General features: G+C 45.8%; 1 long non-coding RNA gene across 2 annotated transcripts in view; it reads right to left on the bottom strand.

Moving 5' to 3' along the window:
- LOC135368902 (uncharacterized) overlaps positions 1-14,228 on the bottom strand; it is a 119,624-nt gene that overhangs the window by 57,025 nt on the left and 48,371 nt on the right. For both annotated transcript variants that reach the window (XR_010414893.1, XR_010414892.1), the window contains exon 3: positions 1,663-1,798. This is a non-coding gene — a long non-coding RNA (uncharacterized LOC135368902). The remainder of the gene's footprint in view (positions 1-1,662; positions 1,799-14,228) is intronic.

Genomic DNA, 14,228 nt, shown 5'->3' with positions numbered 1-14,228 from the left:
ACACATCAAAACCTTTCGCGCTATTCGGTATAATGACACACACACTTTCATCAGATGTCTTAATCTGAATTTTTTTTGGATGGCCCTCTGTACTCCTTTAAAGGTGTGCGCTATGAACATTCAACCTGGTTGTGTAACATTGCATCTCTAGGATGATATTTTACAAAATTTGGAAAGCATTACTAAAGATCAAGTGTCAGTGCAAATCTTGCTTTCATTATGTCTCGGATATCGTAGGTACGAGCTAATGCATATATGCATCGCTATCGATAATCGAGCACGCGCAAGTGTCTACAATACTGTTGAACAATGTTGAGATGTTGCAAGACTGAATTTTTTTGAGGACAGACAACACTCGAGTAAAGAAAATTTGTGCGAAACCGTGCTCCATTATGATGTTACCAAAATTACACCTAAAAAGGCGTGCGCCATGCACGTTGTTACACCTTTAAACGTGTGAAAAGATTTAGAGTGTATATAATACTCGACGCGATGGAAAATAGAGAGACAGAGACAAAAAAAAAACATTTTTTTTCTCTCTCTCTCAAGCTATAATTTGGGCGAATCCCGAAGCATTGCTCCTGATTTCCCCCGAGTGATCGTACAAAAGACACCGATTTGTCCCGCTGACGGGATTACGTCGTCCGCCGCCAACTGTCGCTGCATATTAGCCGCGATTCGTTGGGGGGGCCTTTAGTGTTGTTTACACTCGAGGGAACCAATCAGCGACGCCTAAACGCTCGATCCAATTGTCTCTCCCTCTGGGCGGGATGCAGCGCGAGAAACTCAACGGCTACCAATAACACGGTGCCGACGGAACCGCTTCCTAAGTGGATTCACCCTTGTGCCGAGAACGCCAATCTTGTAAAGCAACCGCTCGCGCGGATTTTCGCGCGGCGCCCCGCTTGTGACGTCACGCTCGCGGATTTAAATTCTCCGCCAGGAAGAGGACAAAAAAAATAAAAAAAATCGGAGCCTATATACGAGTGCCGAACGGTGTATATCTCTCGTGAATTGAGGCAGAGACTTTTTTTCGCGTTGTCTTCTCGCTATAGACAGTGTGCTTTAAAAGAGAGCTTCACTTCGTAACACGCTCAGGGGCCGAACGCGAATTCCGAATGTAATTCCTTTTTTTCAGCCTCGTTAGGAACTTGGTGCACACTCTATATTTTTTGAAACGTCTATACACTCGTTATTAACGCTGCCTCCACTTTTTATTGAGGACGTCGAGGGATTGCCCTCGCTCCTTGCCTCATGCTGTCCTCGAGCATGTACTGCACCTTGCACTCTCAGAAGAGGACTTCACCGCATAACACGCTGCATGCCGACCGTTGCAGACGATGATATAGACAGCTATCACTCCTATACATAGAAAATGCTGGGCGTGCGTCATTTTGTGACCATTAACCTGGACAAATGTCACAAAATGCTGTGCGCTTCCCGTTTCAAGAAAAAAAAAAGAAAGAGAGAGAGAGAGAGAAAATGACGTCATTCAGGATGATCGTTAGCGGTGAAGTTCTCTTTAAAGATGTGTGTTAGAAAGGTGGCAGTGTAGTCTGTGTTGCTTTCCATGGCAAATTGCGCGCAAATGTTGTATTGGAGCACATCATTTCGCAAATACATGCGGTTAATTGAACGCAAACGTGAAATACGCGTACTCACCTCCTGTTTAGTTTCCGCCTTAGAAACAGTTTCCGCACTTCCTGAAACGCAATTAACACGTTTCGACTCGGATACGTGGAGCTTCCGGACAAAAAAAGAAAGAAGCGGAAGTTGTTGTAGGTGACGTGATAGGACCCTGGAAATGAAACAAATTCATTAGAAAAATTAACTACGAACTCTACCGGCATATTCAGCACTGTGACCTCGAGCATCGCAATGAATAATGCAAAAGCAGATTTTTTTTTCTTTTTTTTTTTAAGCTTCGGTTCGGCTGCGCGTCTCGAAGCAGCACCGTATACAGAACTAGAGACACCCCATTGTGGTTTTGCACCCGTACGCATTGTGTCGCCACAATCGCTACCAAATAGACAGAACATACTTGCAGCTTCGCACATCTGAACAGTTGCGCCAAAGCGACCGACGAAAACATGCGTTTCAAAAGAGATAAAACAAGCTACAATGAAACGGGTCCCAGCGGGACTAAGCTGCGTGTGGACCGGTTGGCTATCCGGCTCTGTTAATCCGCGCTTAAAACGCGCGACCTTTTCTGCGGCCTCCTTTTAGTAGGATTTCCACGGAGGGGAGGATTTCACCATTCTGTGTATGTGCTCTCTCTTATATGCATGCGCGAAAATGGCTTACACATGTTCGCACTTGAACCGGGAGAAACTAATAGGAATATGAATAGCGTCGGCGAACGCCAATGGAATCGCGCCATTGTTGCTTCAGCCAATACTGGTACGTATCAAAAAGTGGGCGATACAGTTTCGCGGATCTCTTTCTCAATGTCCACGATGAAAAAGAAACGCCCTCTGGTGGTACCAGATATGGGAGCTCTCCACCAATACGGTATATAAGTCTCCATTTTTGAGCACGTCTGTGGCCATTTCCAGTTGCTTTGTGCTAAGTACTTATAGAGTGTTTATACGCACAATCGAACAGGGTATGCGCATTTTTATGGTCTTCCCCACCATATGCCAATATTTTGCGAGCGACTGTAACGACATGTGTGTGTGTAGCATCGTTTACCCGAATAAAATGCCGCGCGGACGCGAGGGGCGCGTCCGCAAGAAGTTCACATATATGTGCAGGCGTCACATTCCCGTCAAGTATACATGACGCACACGCGGGAAAAACCGGGCTTAGGAACCGAAACCGGATCTTGCTTCTATAAACTATTTAGTTTAATCGAGTACTCAGTATATGTACAGTTGCAGTCCGCCATCTCTGATGATATATCGTTATCTGTCCTGATTTATTGAAAACGGTGGGTGTACGCCATTTCTGTTGCAATTATGAACTGCATTATGCCACAAAAATGGCGTGCGCCCCCTGTTTTCAACAAATCAGGGGGAAGAACGATGGCACTCGGGGGTGATGGTTGCTTAGGAGCGTGCTATGTAGTGAAGTGCATTATTATCTTTCTGCAGAAGGTCTTGCTCAACGACCACTCTAACACTTTGCTCTCCCCGACCAACTCATGCACCCTCTACGCGTCTCCACCCTTCATCCTATATCTTCCATCGGTAGCGCGCTCTTCGTCGCATAAATCGTTCTAGGCCAAACCTTCGAATCGTACACTCTTAAAAATGAACTTCACCGTATAGCACGCACCTAGCCAACCATGATCTCCAAAGATATCGTTATCTGCCCTGATTTGTCGAAAACGGGTGGGGGTGCGCCTTTTCTGTGACACTTATGAACTGTCACAAAAAAGGCGTACGCCCCCCGTTTTCAACAAATCAGGGCAGATAACGATATCATTTGAGATGATGGTTGGCTAGGAGCATGCTATGCGGTGAAGTTCATTTTTAAGAGTATATCGTTTTATCTTCAGATTGGAAGGAAAGATGATACATAAAGAGGTGCGCGCCCCCTTTCTCAGCTTATCGGGAGACAGGGGCGATATCATCCGCGATGATGATTGACATACTGCGTGCTATGCGGTGAAGAGCACTCCGTGTTAGTGGCTAAAAACCCGCTCTCAAATCACAAGACACGGCCATTGACTTTTCAATCGGCGTATAGAGCCCCTGGAAGCTGTCGATACGCGTCACATCGTACATACTTTGGGTTGAAAGTATTCAGGGCCAGAACCAACCAGATGCGAAGGACAATCAAAAGGGCTTAATCTATCGCTCAATTAACGCCAAGAAAATCGTACAAAAAGGAAAAAAAAAAGCGTTTCCCGAAATAATCGTCATAACGATGGCCGTTCAGCGAACGATTCTTTCTTCGGCGTCAGTGACACACACACACACACATAGACGTTACATGCAGAAACCGCCTTTTGCCTGTTTCCGAGCCACTCCATGAATCACGACCGCTCCATTAGGGAGATTTTATTTTTCGTAAAGAAAAAAAAGAAAGATCCATCTTTTATGCAGATAAAGCGGCCATCGATTATGAGCTGTCAGAGTCCCGTGTTCGCTTATCTGGAAGCACACTCAAATAGCCATTTGTATACCTTCTTCCCCCCCAAATGAGTCGCTTTTGTGTAGTCGCTGAGACACGCTTGTCTCGAATCCCCCTTTTATTCTACGCGGACCAGTGGAAAAATGTTGATAGAAACCACTTTATTTCGCGAAGGAGAACCGATACCGACATTTTGCCAAAGGGAGATGGGATTGGAGTAGAGCAATGCTTCTTTCCAGAGAGATTTTAAGAGCTGATGTCGTATATAGGTATAAGTACACGCCTTATAGGTATATATGAACAATCTCGGAGCATCCGAGACTATACATTAAGCTAACGGAAGGAATCTTCTTCCAGGATGACTTTTACTCGGGTCTTATTACTTGAACTTTATAAAACTGTCACGTAATATATCCTTATCTTGTACACAATGCAGAAGAAGGGGGGAGACGACGATTGTGGCGGGCCGTTGTCAGCCTCATCTCCATCATCATCTCTCGCTATCTACAAAATGCACTGGCGGCATCAGCACAACCTGATTGATTGATTGATTTTAAAAGAAAAAAATGGAAATCAGCACAACCTCATCACCGCCTCTTTATGCGTTTGTGTGTGTGTCGGCACAGTTCCCTTAGAAGTCGGCCCAGGACGCACATTTCTCGAGAGCTTTAGTCGACAACGGCGAGCTTTTCCAGCAGAACAACCACCATCTGCTTTGCGAGTGTAGCTATAATGTAATTTGTAATTTTATACGTTGCAATTCCTTTTAATTGCAGTATGGCCAGAGCTGCTCTTGCGCCAAAAAAACCCAAATCAATCAATCAATTTTATACATATATATACCCAAGCAGCACAACATCTTTGCCCAATATTGGACCAATCTTGGACCACACTGGGCCGGCATTGCCAATATTGGTCCAATATAGGACTAAGATGTTTTGCTGCTTGGGTAATAATATAAATTAATTTTTAAATAAAAAATATGACTACTTTTATGCTGCCGACACAACTCACCACCCGTTAGAAAGGGAAAAGTCATCCATTTATACGAGTGACGTCATTATTGAGAGTGTCATCCGCCTTGTTCTCCTTTTTAAACATCGTCATCCATTGGTGTCGATATTTTCGGCGCCAAAATACACTTACTGCCACCCCATCGCAATCTTCCCCCGTGCCGCGTACTCGAGCGTTGTTCACAGAACGGGACCACCATTTCGGAGTGTTCTTCCCTATTAAAGGAGATCCTTACGAGAGTGCCAAAGAAATACACCTTTGCGGTTTCCGTTCTGTCGAGGAAAAGCGTCTTTCTCCGCCCGGGGGCGCCACGTTACGACGTCATAATGAGCGGGCCGAGCGACCATCAAAACCGCAGTTACCACTCGAGATAGGCGTCATACCGAGGTCCTCGGGCGAATATTCCCCGCGCTCCAATAAAATGGCGCTCAACTCCATATCGAAGCATTTTAGTACGGGAGCTGTTCTCTTTTTTTTTTTTTGCTTCCCTGCGTCAAAAAGTTGTCCAATGGGAGCGTCACAAAAAAGGTGAGCATGTACGTAAACAGTAAGCTTTCCGAGCGTCGTTGGTGTAAGTGAGGCTCTGGAAACACGGCAAATACGAGACACCTGGTGGTGGTGGTGGTGGTGGTGATGGCGATAGGGCTTGCCGTTGTCGGCCTCACGTATGTGGGCAACGTCACGACTGACGCCCTGGGAAAATGTGCGTCCTGGGCCGACTTCTACGGGAACTGTGCCGACATATGTCTGAAAGCGTCTGAGGAAAACCCAGGAAAAACCCCAGGCAGCACAGCCGGCACCGGGATTCGAACCCGGGTACCTCCCAGACACCTGAATTGCGGTGGCACCACATTGACACCACTTTGAATTTTAGTTTCGGTTTGTCCTTCGCTCTCCTAAAAAGGGGACTTCACTGCATAACACGTTGAAAGGCAACCACACTCTTAGAAATTAACTTCGCCGCATAGCACGTTTCTAGCCAACCATCATATCGAATGATATCGTTGTCTGCCCTGATTTGTTGAAAACGGGAGGCGTACGCCTTTTTTGTGACATTGTGAACAGCTTAAGTGTCACACAAAAAAAGGCGTACGCCTCCCGTTTTCAACAAATCAGGGCAGATAATGATATCATTCAAGTTTATGGTTGGCTAAGAGCGTGCTATGCGGTGAAGTTCATTTCTAAGAGTGTAGGAACAACAACAAATAGATCATGACTATGGCCTGGGGTGATTCACCGCTGGAGAACAGTCCACTATCCCATTACACGCGAAACACGAGATGTGAGATATGAAAGTGAAGTTATGTGCAAGTACAACAATTGAGCTCTCCTCCACTGGCAAGAGAGAAGAAGACAAAAAAAAAAAAAACATGAAAGAAGCGCCAATGGTCATTGAGATGCAGGGGAGGACCCTACAGCGTCTGGAGCAAACCGGTAGACAAGAGGAACTCCAAGAACATCAGAAGACCTCGACGCTGTTGCACATGGCTCTGACATGGGCCAAGAATTGCAGCCAGGTTGAACGTCTGTCGGCTATAGCACCACTCAGCTGGGCACAGAGTTGCCGCCTCTCCGTTTCGGTTAGCTAGGAGCATGCTATGTGGTGAAGTTCATTTTTAACCATTGTACACTGCACGCCTCCCGTTTTACACAAATCAACAATGATAAAAACGCTATCATTCTGTACATTGGTTGGCCCTCAGTGTGCTATGAGGTGAAGTTCTGTTTCGAAGAGTGCAGCAAAAGTTAAGTTTCTCCCACAACATCATGTGGACATCACAGATATAACACTAATGTTGTATATTAGATTGGACAACCTTTACGATGTCCGCGCTTGCGCTATACAAGCAGGTGACGGTCTACAGCTGTGTTTCTCAAACTTTTCCAGTACGTGACCCCTTTTAGTAAGTACCAAACCTTAATAATACTTCTGAAAATGTACTTTTTCTGATATATTTACATTTTAATTTATTGAAAAGAGTAGTCGTCCTGTCTTCGTTCTTTGTCCGCGTCCTTGTGCAGCTTAGTCACGAAGAGCTACCAAAAATGCTTATTGATGTTTTTTTTTTAAACAAGGATTGATTTAATCGTGTATTTTAATGAGAATGATGTATTTGTTTTCTTGATACAAGCAAATCAGTACGTGGGTCTGTGTGGCATCAAGGCACATGACATGTCTGCTTCAGCATCCAACCTGTTTCTGGAGTTTGCTATTTGATTACTAGGAGAGTCGAGAGACCACTTTCACAGACGTAAATTGATGAGAAAGGAAGGATAATTTTCGGGGCGAATTTGCTGGTCTTGGGGGCAAGCGGAAAGCATTCTTTTGCCCAGCAATTAGAGTTGCTGAACTGTTGTTATTCCTGGAACTCTCCTTCGGCTGCGGTGTTGTTGCTGAGTTCAAATAATTCCTCTTGTATGTCGTCAGGAAGATCGTAAACAGTGCATCGGCCTCCATATATATATATATATATATATGCTTATATGACCCTCCATGACCCTCAGAAAAAGGCTCATGACCCATTTCGGGGTCACGACTCACAGTTTGAGAAACACTGGTCTATACAGGCATCACTCTTTGATCGCTCAACCGTTGGATGAGAACACGCGTATATATAAGGAACTCAAATTGCAACTCTTCGATCGCTAGACGCTTTTAACTTAGATCCTCAATTGTTCTTTTTAAGATTGCTCCAACGTCGGAAGTAACCATAAACACGGCCACGCCGAGGGACTGAGCGGTTTTTGATACGACCGCGCTCGTAGCGATCGCAATTCGGGGCGTTCGAAGACATCCCAAGAATGTGAGCATATTCATTGGTTCTGGAATGTCACGTGTTTCTATTTGTGTTTCTCTCGGCGTATCAGAAACGTTTCGGTGCCCTGACTCGTTTTTGTGCGTGTGTGTGCGTGTATTAACGTAGTGTTCACAAAGATCTTTTTTTGTGTGTGTTTGTTCTGCTCAAGTAGAGGTTCGTTAGAGCGCATGAAAAGCCAATATTTGATCCTCAGCTAATGAAGCTCATAGGTGCTTCTGTTGACCGCTTCGTTAGACAGACGAAGCTTCCCGTGGGAAAAAAATGCCAATCGATGTCCATATATGGTCATGTGTCCATACAATCGTTATGGGAAGAACAAGACGAGATACTGGAAACCGCTCGTGTCTTAAGAAAATATACTTTGGTCACGAGGGAAAGAAGGAAGGTACTTCTTTTTTCTTTTTTTGAAAAGGGGAAGTACGTCGATAACGTCGATCAAACGACGAGAGGAATCCATGGGTAGATTTCTTTTTTTTTTTTCACCAGAGGGCCTCCTTCTTCAATGGGTATCACCAACACCACCTATAGATACGGAAAGGCTGCTTACTCGTCGACATGACGTAACAACTAAGTGTCAGCCAATTAGGGTCGCGTTTTCAACGGCCGTAGCCAATCATGAACGTGCTTTAAGCGGTCGTAACCATGAAGCCGAGTCACCGTCAGCATCACGGGAAGCCACTGTCGTCTGCGAGTAGAAAAACACCACCGTACTAAATGGGAAAACAAAATAAAGCGCAACATGGTCCCACATTTTTGACTGATTTTCTGGAAAGCGCGTTGCACTTATAGTCTATAGGTTTAAATTTGCGAAGTTATCTGCAATCATTTGCAGGTTTCGCAGAAACGGCGAATCGCGGTAGCAGACGAATTCTGATTTCTGGCAATAAGCATGCCTTCTTTAACTATAGGTGGAGTTGGTATCACATGGTGCTCGAGAAAAGTGACCATCCCCCTGTGTTGATACGTTCCTACAAGTATGGAACAAAAGCCAAATCTTATCCAGTGCCAGTTCCTTTTTCTTTCTTTTTTTTATGTTTATTTTGAGTTTCTTTCTTTTTCTTGTTTTGGAATAGTAAGCCGGCATCAGCCTGGCTGACATTTCCTCTTTTCTTTCTATTAAACATATTCCGCGGCGACTCCGCCAGTGAGTCTGCGCGGGAGAGGTCACGTGCTAACGACTGCCAATGGGAATGGCCGTATAGCCCTCGCTCCTCTGACGTCAGGGCCTGATGCGTACTTTGTGTTCGAGGGCTTATAATGTCGCCAAGTACGACACACAGAAAAATAATATTCTCTTATTATTATTATCGCCCTCATTTGTTGAAAACGGGAGGTGTACGCCTTTTTTGTGAACAGCATACGTGCCACAAAAAGGCGTACGCCTCCCGTTTTCAACAAATCAGACCAGATAACGATATCACTCGAGCTGACGGTTGGCTAGGAGCGTGCCATGCGGCGAAGTTCATTTTTAAGCGTGTTCCTCAAACTCAAGGAAATGTTTCCGCTTTCCATAATACAATACGCCCTCTAACGTCTACTTCAGCTTCCTGACACTGTTTTTATTCGTTTTATCTCCGTTACAAACCACAAAGCTTATCTTGCCGAACCCCGCATACATGGCGCAAAATGCATCCCGTTCGTGTGAATCCGACCTCGCCAGAATGAGTTCATTGTATACTCTTTGTATCACTCTACTCTCACTATAACACCTGCGACACCAATCGGCAACCTGCGCGTTCAAACGTGACCTCCACATGACGTGGGTACGACCAACTCACAGAAGCTATACATCGCCAGTGAAGCCGTACATAGAAGAACATCTTCCGAATGACTTTCAACCGAAAACAGACGTCAAACGCGGTTCCTGGCGAAGCGCCCAAAAGCATCGAGGCTAGCGTGTCATCAGCTGCCACGAGATGAGTGATGAGCAGAGGGGTAACTTTAGGACAGGGCCAAGTTGAAAGGGAGCGCTCGTCTTGGCAGCCATGATTAACGACCGCCAGAGGATGTCGTCCTGCACATGTGGGCTGCTGCAACCATTACTCAACACGGCACTCGATCGCTCCACCCGTCTTGACGACAACACACAGCGCCGGGAAGTCAGCTTTTTTCGCCTCACTGATGCCAGCTTCTGCTTCTCGACACCGTCGCGCGCAATTTGAATAATGAGTTTGAACACGTCCAAACCACACGACATAGGAAGAGGTCCATGACTCGGTGTAACCGCTTAAATGGTAATTAAATGAGCGTACGAGCGGATATACAGCCAGCTGGTATATATGAGACTGCTTGTCAGTGATTAATGTTGTATAATGCGGCGTATACTGTTGTTTTCAGTTGTGCGTTCTAAAAATAGAACACGCGCTATGACACGCTGCAAAAACAACAACTATATTTGAATGATGATGAGTGACAGACGCAGTAAGTTTCTGCTCAGCATATCAGCAGCGTGGGTTCAGATGATTCTAAGCTGTATCAGAGTCCATGCGTCGTATCATATCAAGTTATGGTATGATATATGGCGGCATTATTATACTCCATTTGAGGAGACAACGGAGCGTACGCCTTTTTATGACGCTTAATCGAGAACAACAACACATAGGTGACAATGAACGAGGAAATCCGCCACGTACGTGTGACCAATTACGCGCAGGCACACTGTTAAGTATGTGTAGGTTATAGACATCGACCAAAGACCAAATCACCGATTAGCGTCCTACAATGAAACACACGGTCCTAATAAACTGACTCCAACGCACTGCTCTGCTTTTTCGCCAACATCAATTGTCTAGTATGTGATAGAGAACGAGCTGACGCGTGAATAATAATACAAGTCCTCGGTACACTATGTACAGGGTGGGTGCAGATAAAGTAGCCCCACATTCATGCACGTATATGGTGTTGTGGGGCTACTTTATATCTGCAGCCACCCTGTACATAAAGGGACGTACGCCGGTACGGACGCACGAGCGCCTCATGACCAGGTGATATATAATTGCGCAAGGTACAAAATTCACAAATATGAGGTGCATTCAGAGCTAAAGCTTGTCCAGAAGACCAGTGCTCGACAGAGCTGCATGATGTAACTGATATTGGGTCAGGCAGCTACACTCTTAGAAATGAACTCCACCGCATAGCACGCTCCTGGCCAACCATCACCCCGAATGACAACGTTCTCGCCCCTGATTTGCTGAAAACGGGAGGAGGAGCCTATTTTGTGGCCATTATGCACGGCACAAAATAGGCTCCTCCTCCCGTTTTCAACAAATCTAGGGCGACAACGTTGTCATTCAGGGTGATGGTTGGCTAGGAGCGTGCTATGTGGTGAAGTTCATTTTTAAGAGTGTACACTCTTCAAAATGAACTTCACCGCATAGCACGTTCCTAGCCAACCATAATCTCGAATGATATCGTTATCTACCCTGATTTGTGGAAAACGGGGAGGCGCACGCCTTTTTTGTGACGATTATGAATAAGTGTCACAAAAAAGGCGTACACCTCCCGTTTTCAACAAATCAGGGCTGATATAACGATATCATTCGAGATTATGGTTGGCTAGGAGCGTGCTGTGTGGTGAAGTTCATTTTGAAGAGTGTAGGAGCGTGCTATGCGGTGAAGAGTGCAGCTGAACGTTGCCTCAGCAATGCTGTAACGTGAAGAAAGAAAGTGTACCACCACTCAGATCCCTGACTATACTTATACTCTTGCGACAGAACTCTCACATATAACTGCGTCACGACGTGCATGGGGAAGAAAAAGCCCCGTAAAACGGTGGTTCCGCGGCACGCTCCTGCACGAAGCTTCATCATTCATGCCAGAGCCGCACTGTTATCATCATTCCTGGAAAGTGTCGCATGGCGCAAATCATTTGTCAAGGCGGCGGGCAAGAGATAGAAGGCGCTTTGTTGGCGCTTCTCGTGCCTCCCTTCGTTAATCACGCACAGTCACATCTTTCCTGTCGTAATAGATATTAATAATGCGCTAATCTTAATTCTAGATTGGACGAATCTCCCCTTCATTAATCTTGCGTCCCCCAACGATACGTTTTGTTCATCCCACGCAAGGCGGGCTTCACGTTTGCGCAGAGACGAGGCGCAATTAATGCTCACTCACTGCATACGAACATGTCCAAATAAGGAGTGTCTTTTATCCGCTCTATTATTTTTGCATTCGCACACACTCTGGGCGACGTGTACCTTGTGGAGATACCCCTGGGATAAACAAACGTCACGCGGAGCCGTTCTGAGGGGTGTGTGTGTGGGGGGGGGGTGAGAGGGGCAGCCGCCCTGCGAGAGCCTTCCACAGCTAGCTATAGGGGGCACCGGAAACACCGCTCGGAGCCAACGTGTCTCTTGACTTGTCGGAAACAGGTGTACACTCTTAGAAATGAACTTCACCCCGTAGCACGCTCCTAGCCAACCATAATCTCGAATGATATCGTTAGTGTGCCCTGATTTGCTGAGAACGGGACGCGTACGCCATTTTTGTGACAATTATGAACAGCATAAGTGTCACAAAAAAGGCGTACGCCTACCGTTTTCAACAAATCAGGGCTGGTATAACGATATCATTCGAGATGATAGTTGGTTAGGAGCGTGCTATGCGGTGAAGTTCATTTTTAAGAGTGTACGCCATACTTTTGGACACATTACACGAAACACATGTCACATAAAGCGTTCCAGAAAGGCGGACCCGTCCCATTTTCAACCAATCGCGAGAGAGAACAGTGCCCATACAGAATGATGATTGGCTCCACTCTTAACACACAACTTCACCACATAGCACGGTGAAGGCCAACCATTGCGCAGAATAATACCGTTATCACTCCTGATTTGTGAAACGCGAAGGCTTTTTTTTGTGACAATTATCATAACTGCATAAATGTCACGAAGAAAGAGCACGGCTCCCGTCTTTAACCAATCAGGGAGCACAACGATGGCACTCGGGATGGTGATTGGCCAAGAGGGCGGCGTGTTTTGTAGTGAAGTTGCTTTCTTAGAGTGGTAGGGGTCGCTCTCAAAACAGGACTTGACCGCACAGCACGACAGAACCAATTGCCATTGAGGATGATATCGTTCTATTTCCTCAGTTATCAGTTAGTGGAAGGCCTTCCAACAAAAAGGAAGTGATCCTTTTTGTGGCAATTTGCATATACGTACGTTAATTCGTGTTGTATAATGCGACAGCCGAGGGAAGTCGCACCGTAGAATGTATTTTTTTTTTGTTTTCTAATCCGATTTTCATAGTTTCACTACTTCATTTTGTTTGTTTCTTCAGTTAGAACTTTTCTGTACAGCTTCGAACTGCAGAACAGTTATTAAGGCGACAGAATAAATTACCAATCATGCGTGCATATATACAGCCGAAGATGAAGAACGCATATGTAATTTCTAAGCCTAAATTTCTTCCTGGCTATTATGCAATCTTTAGAATGAGCGCGTCTAGAGTTGGGGTGGAGGTGAGGCCTCGTTGCTCATCCTGCCCCATGCTAAAGTTGGTCTGAAGACGAGTCTGCAAACATGCTGTCTAGGAAACACTATACCGCGTGGTAACAACGAGAAGCATTTGCAGGGCTGTCTGCTGTTACAGGGTTCCAATCATTTAACTCAAGGGCAGTGGTGGCGCCAGTGTCGAGAATACACCGGAAACCGCTGACGACGTCAGGGGGATCCGCAACAGCCTCCTTGCCTCGTCAATTTTATCGGTTCCCAGTTCCAGCAGTTCCAGCAGGCAGGTGCTCGTGCGCTTCAGCTAAACGACCACGGATCACTTCCCCAATCCGCCACATACTCACTTTAAAAACTGAACTTCACCGCATAGCACGCTCTGCGCCAACCACTGCCACGAATGGTACACTCTTAAAAATGAACTTCACCGCATAGCACGCTCCTAGCTAACTATAATCTCGAATGATATCGTCATCTGCCCTGATTTGTTGAGAACGGGAGGCGTGCGCCTTTTTTGTGACACTTATGCTGTTCATAATTGTCACAGAAAAGGCGTACGTCCCTCGTTTTCAACAAATCAGCGCATATAACGATATCATTCGAGATTATAGTTAGCTAGGAGCGTGCTATGCGGTGAAGTTCATTTTTAAGAGTGTAGGGTTATCGCTTCTGTTTCGAGGAGAGCGAGAGAGAGGGGGCGTACGCCTTTTTGTGCCAATTTGAATATATGATAACTGCCACAAAAAGGCGTTCGCCTCCCTCTCTCTTCGAATCAGAAGCGATAAGCCTATCATTCGTGGCAATGTTTGGCGCACAGCGTGCATGGTATGCGGTGAAGTTCCGTTTTTAGAGTGTGTAATGTCAGAGCAAG

The sequence above is a fragment of the Ornithodoros turicata genome, chromosome 9 (assembly GCF_037126465.1).
Source record: "Ornithodoros turicata isolate Travis chromosome 9, ASM3712646v1, whole genome shotgun sequence".
Classification (NCBI taxonomy): Eukaryota; Metazoa; Arthropoda; class Arachnida; order Ixodida; family Argasidae; genus Ornithodoros; species Ornithodoros turicata.
Note: the sequence above shows the minus strand (reverse complement) of the source record. Positions and strands in the feature narration are given on the sequence as shown.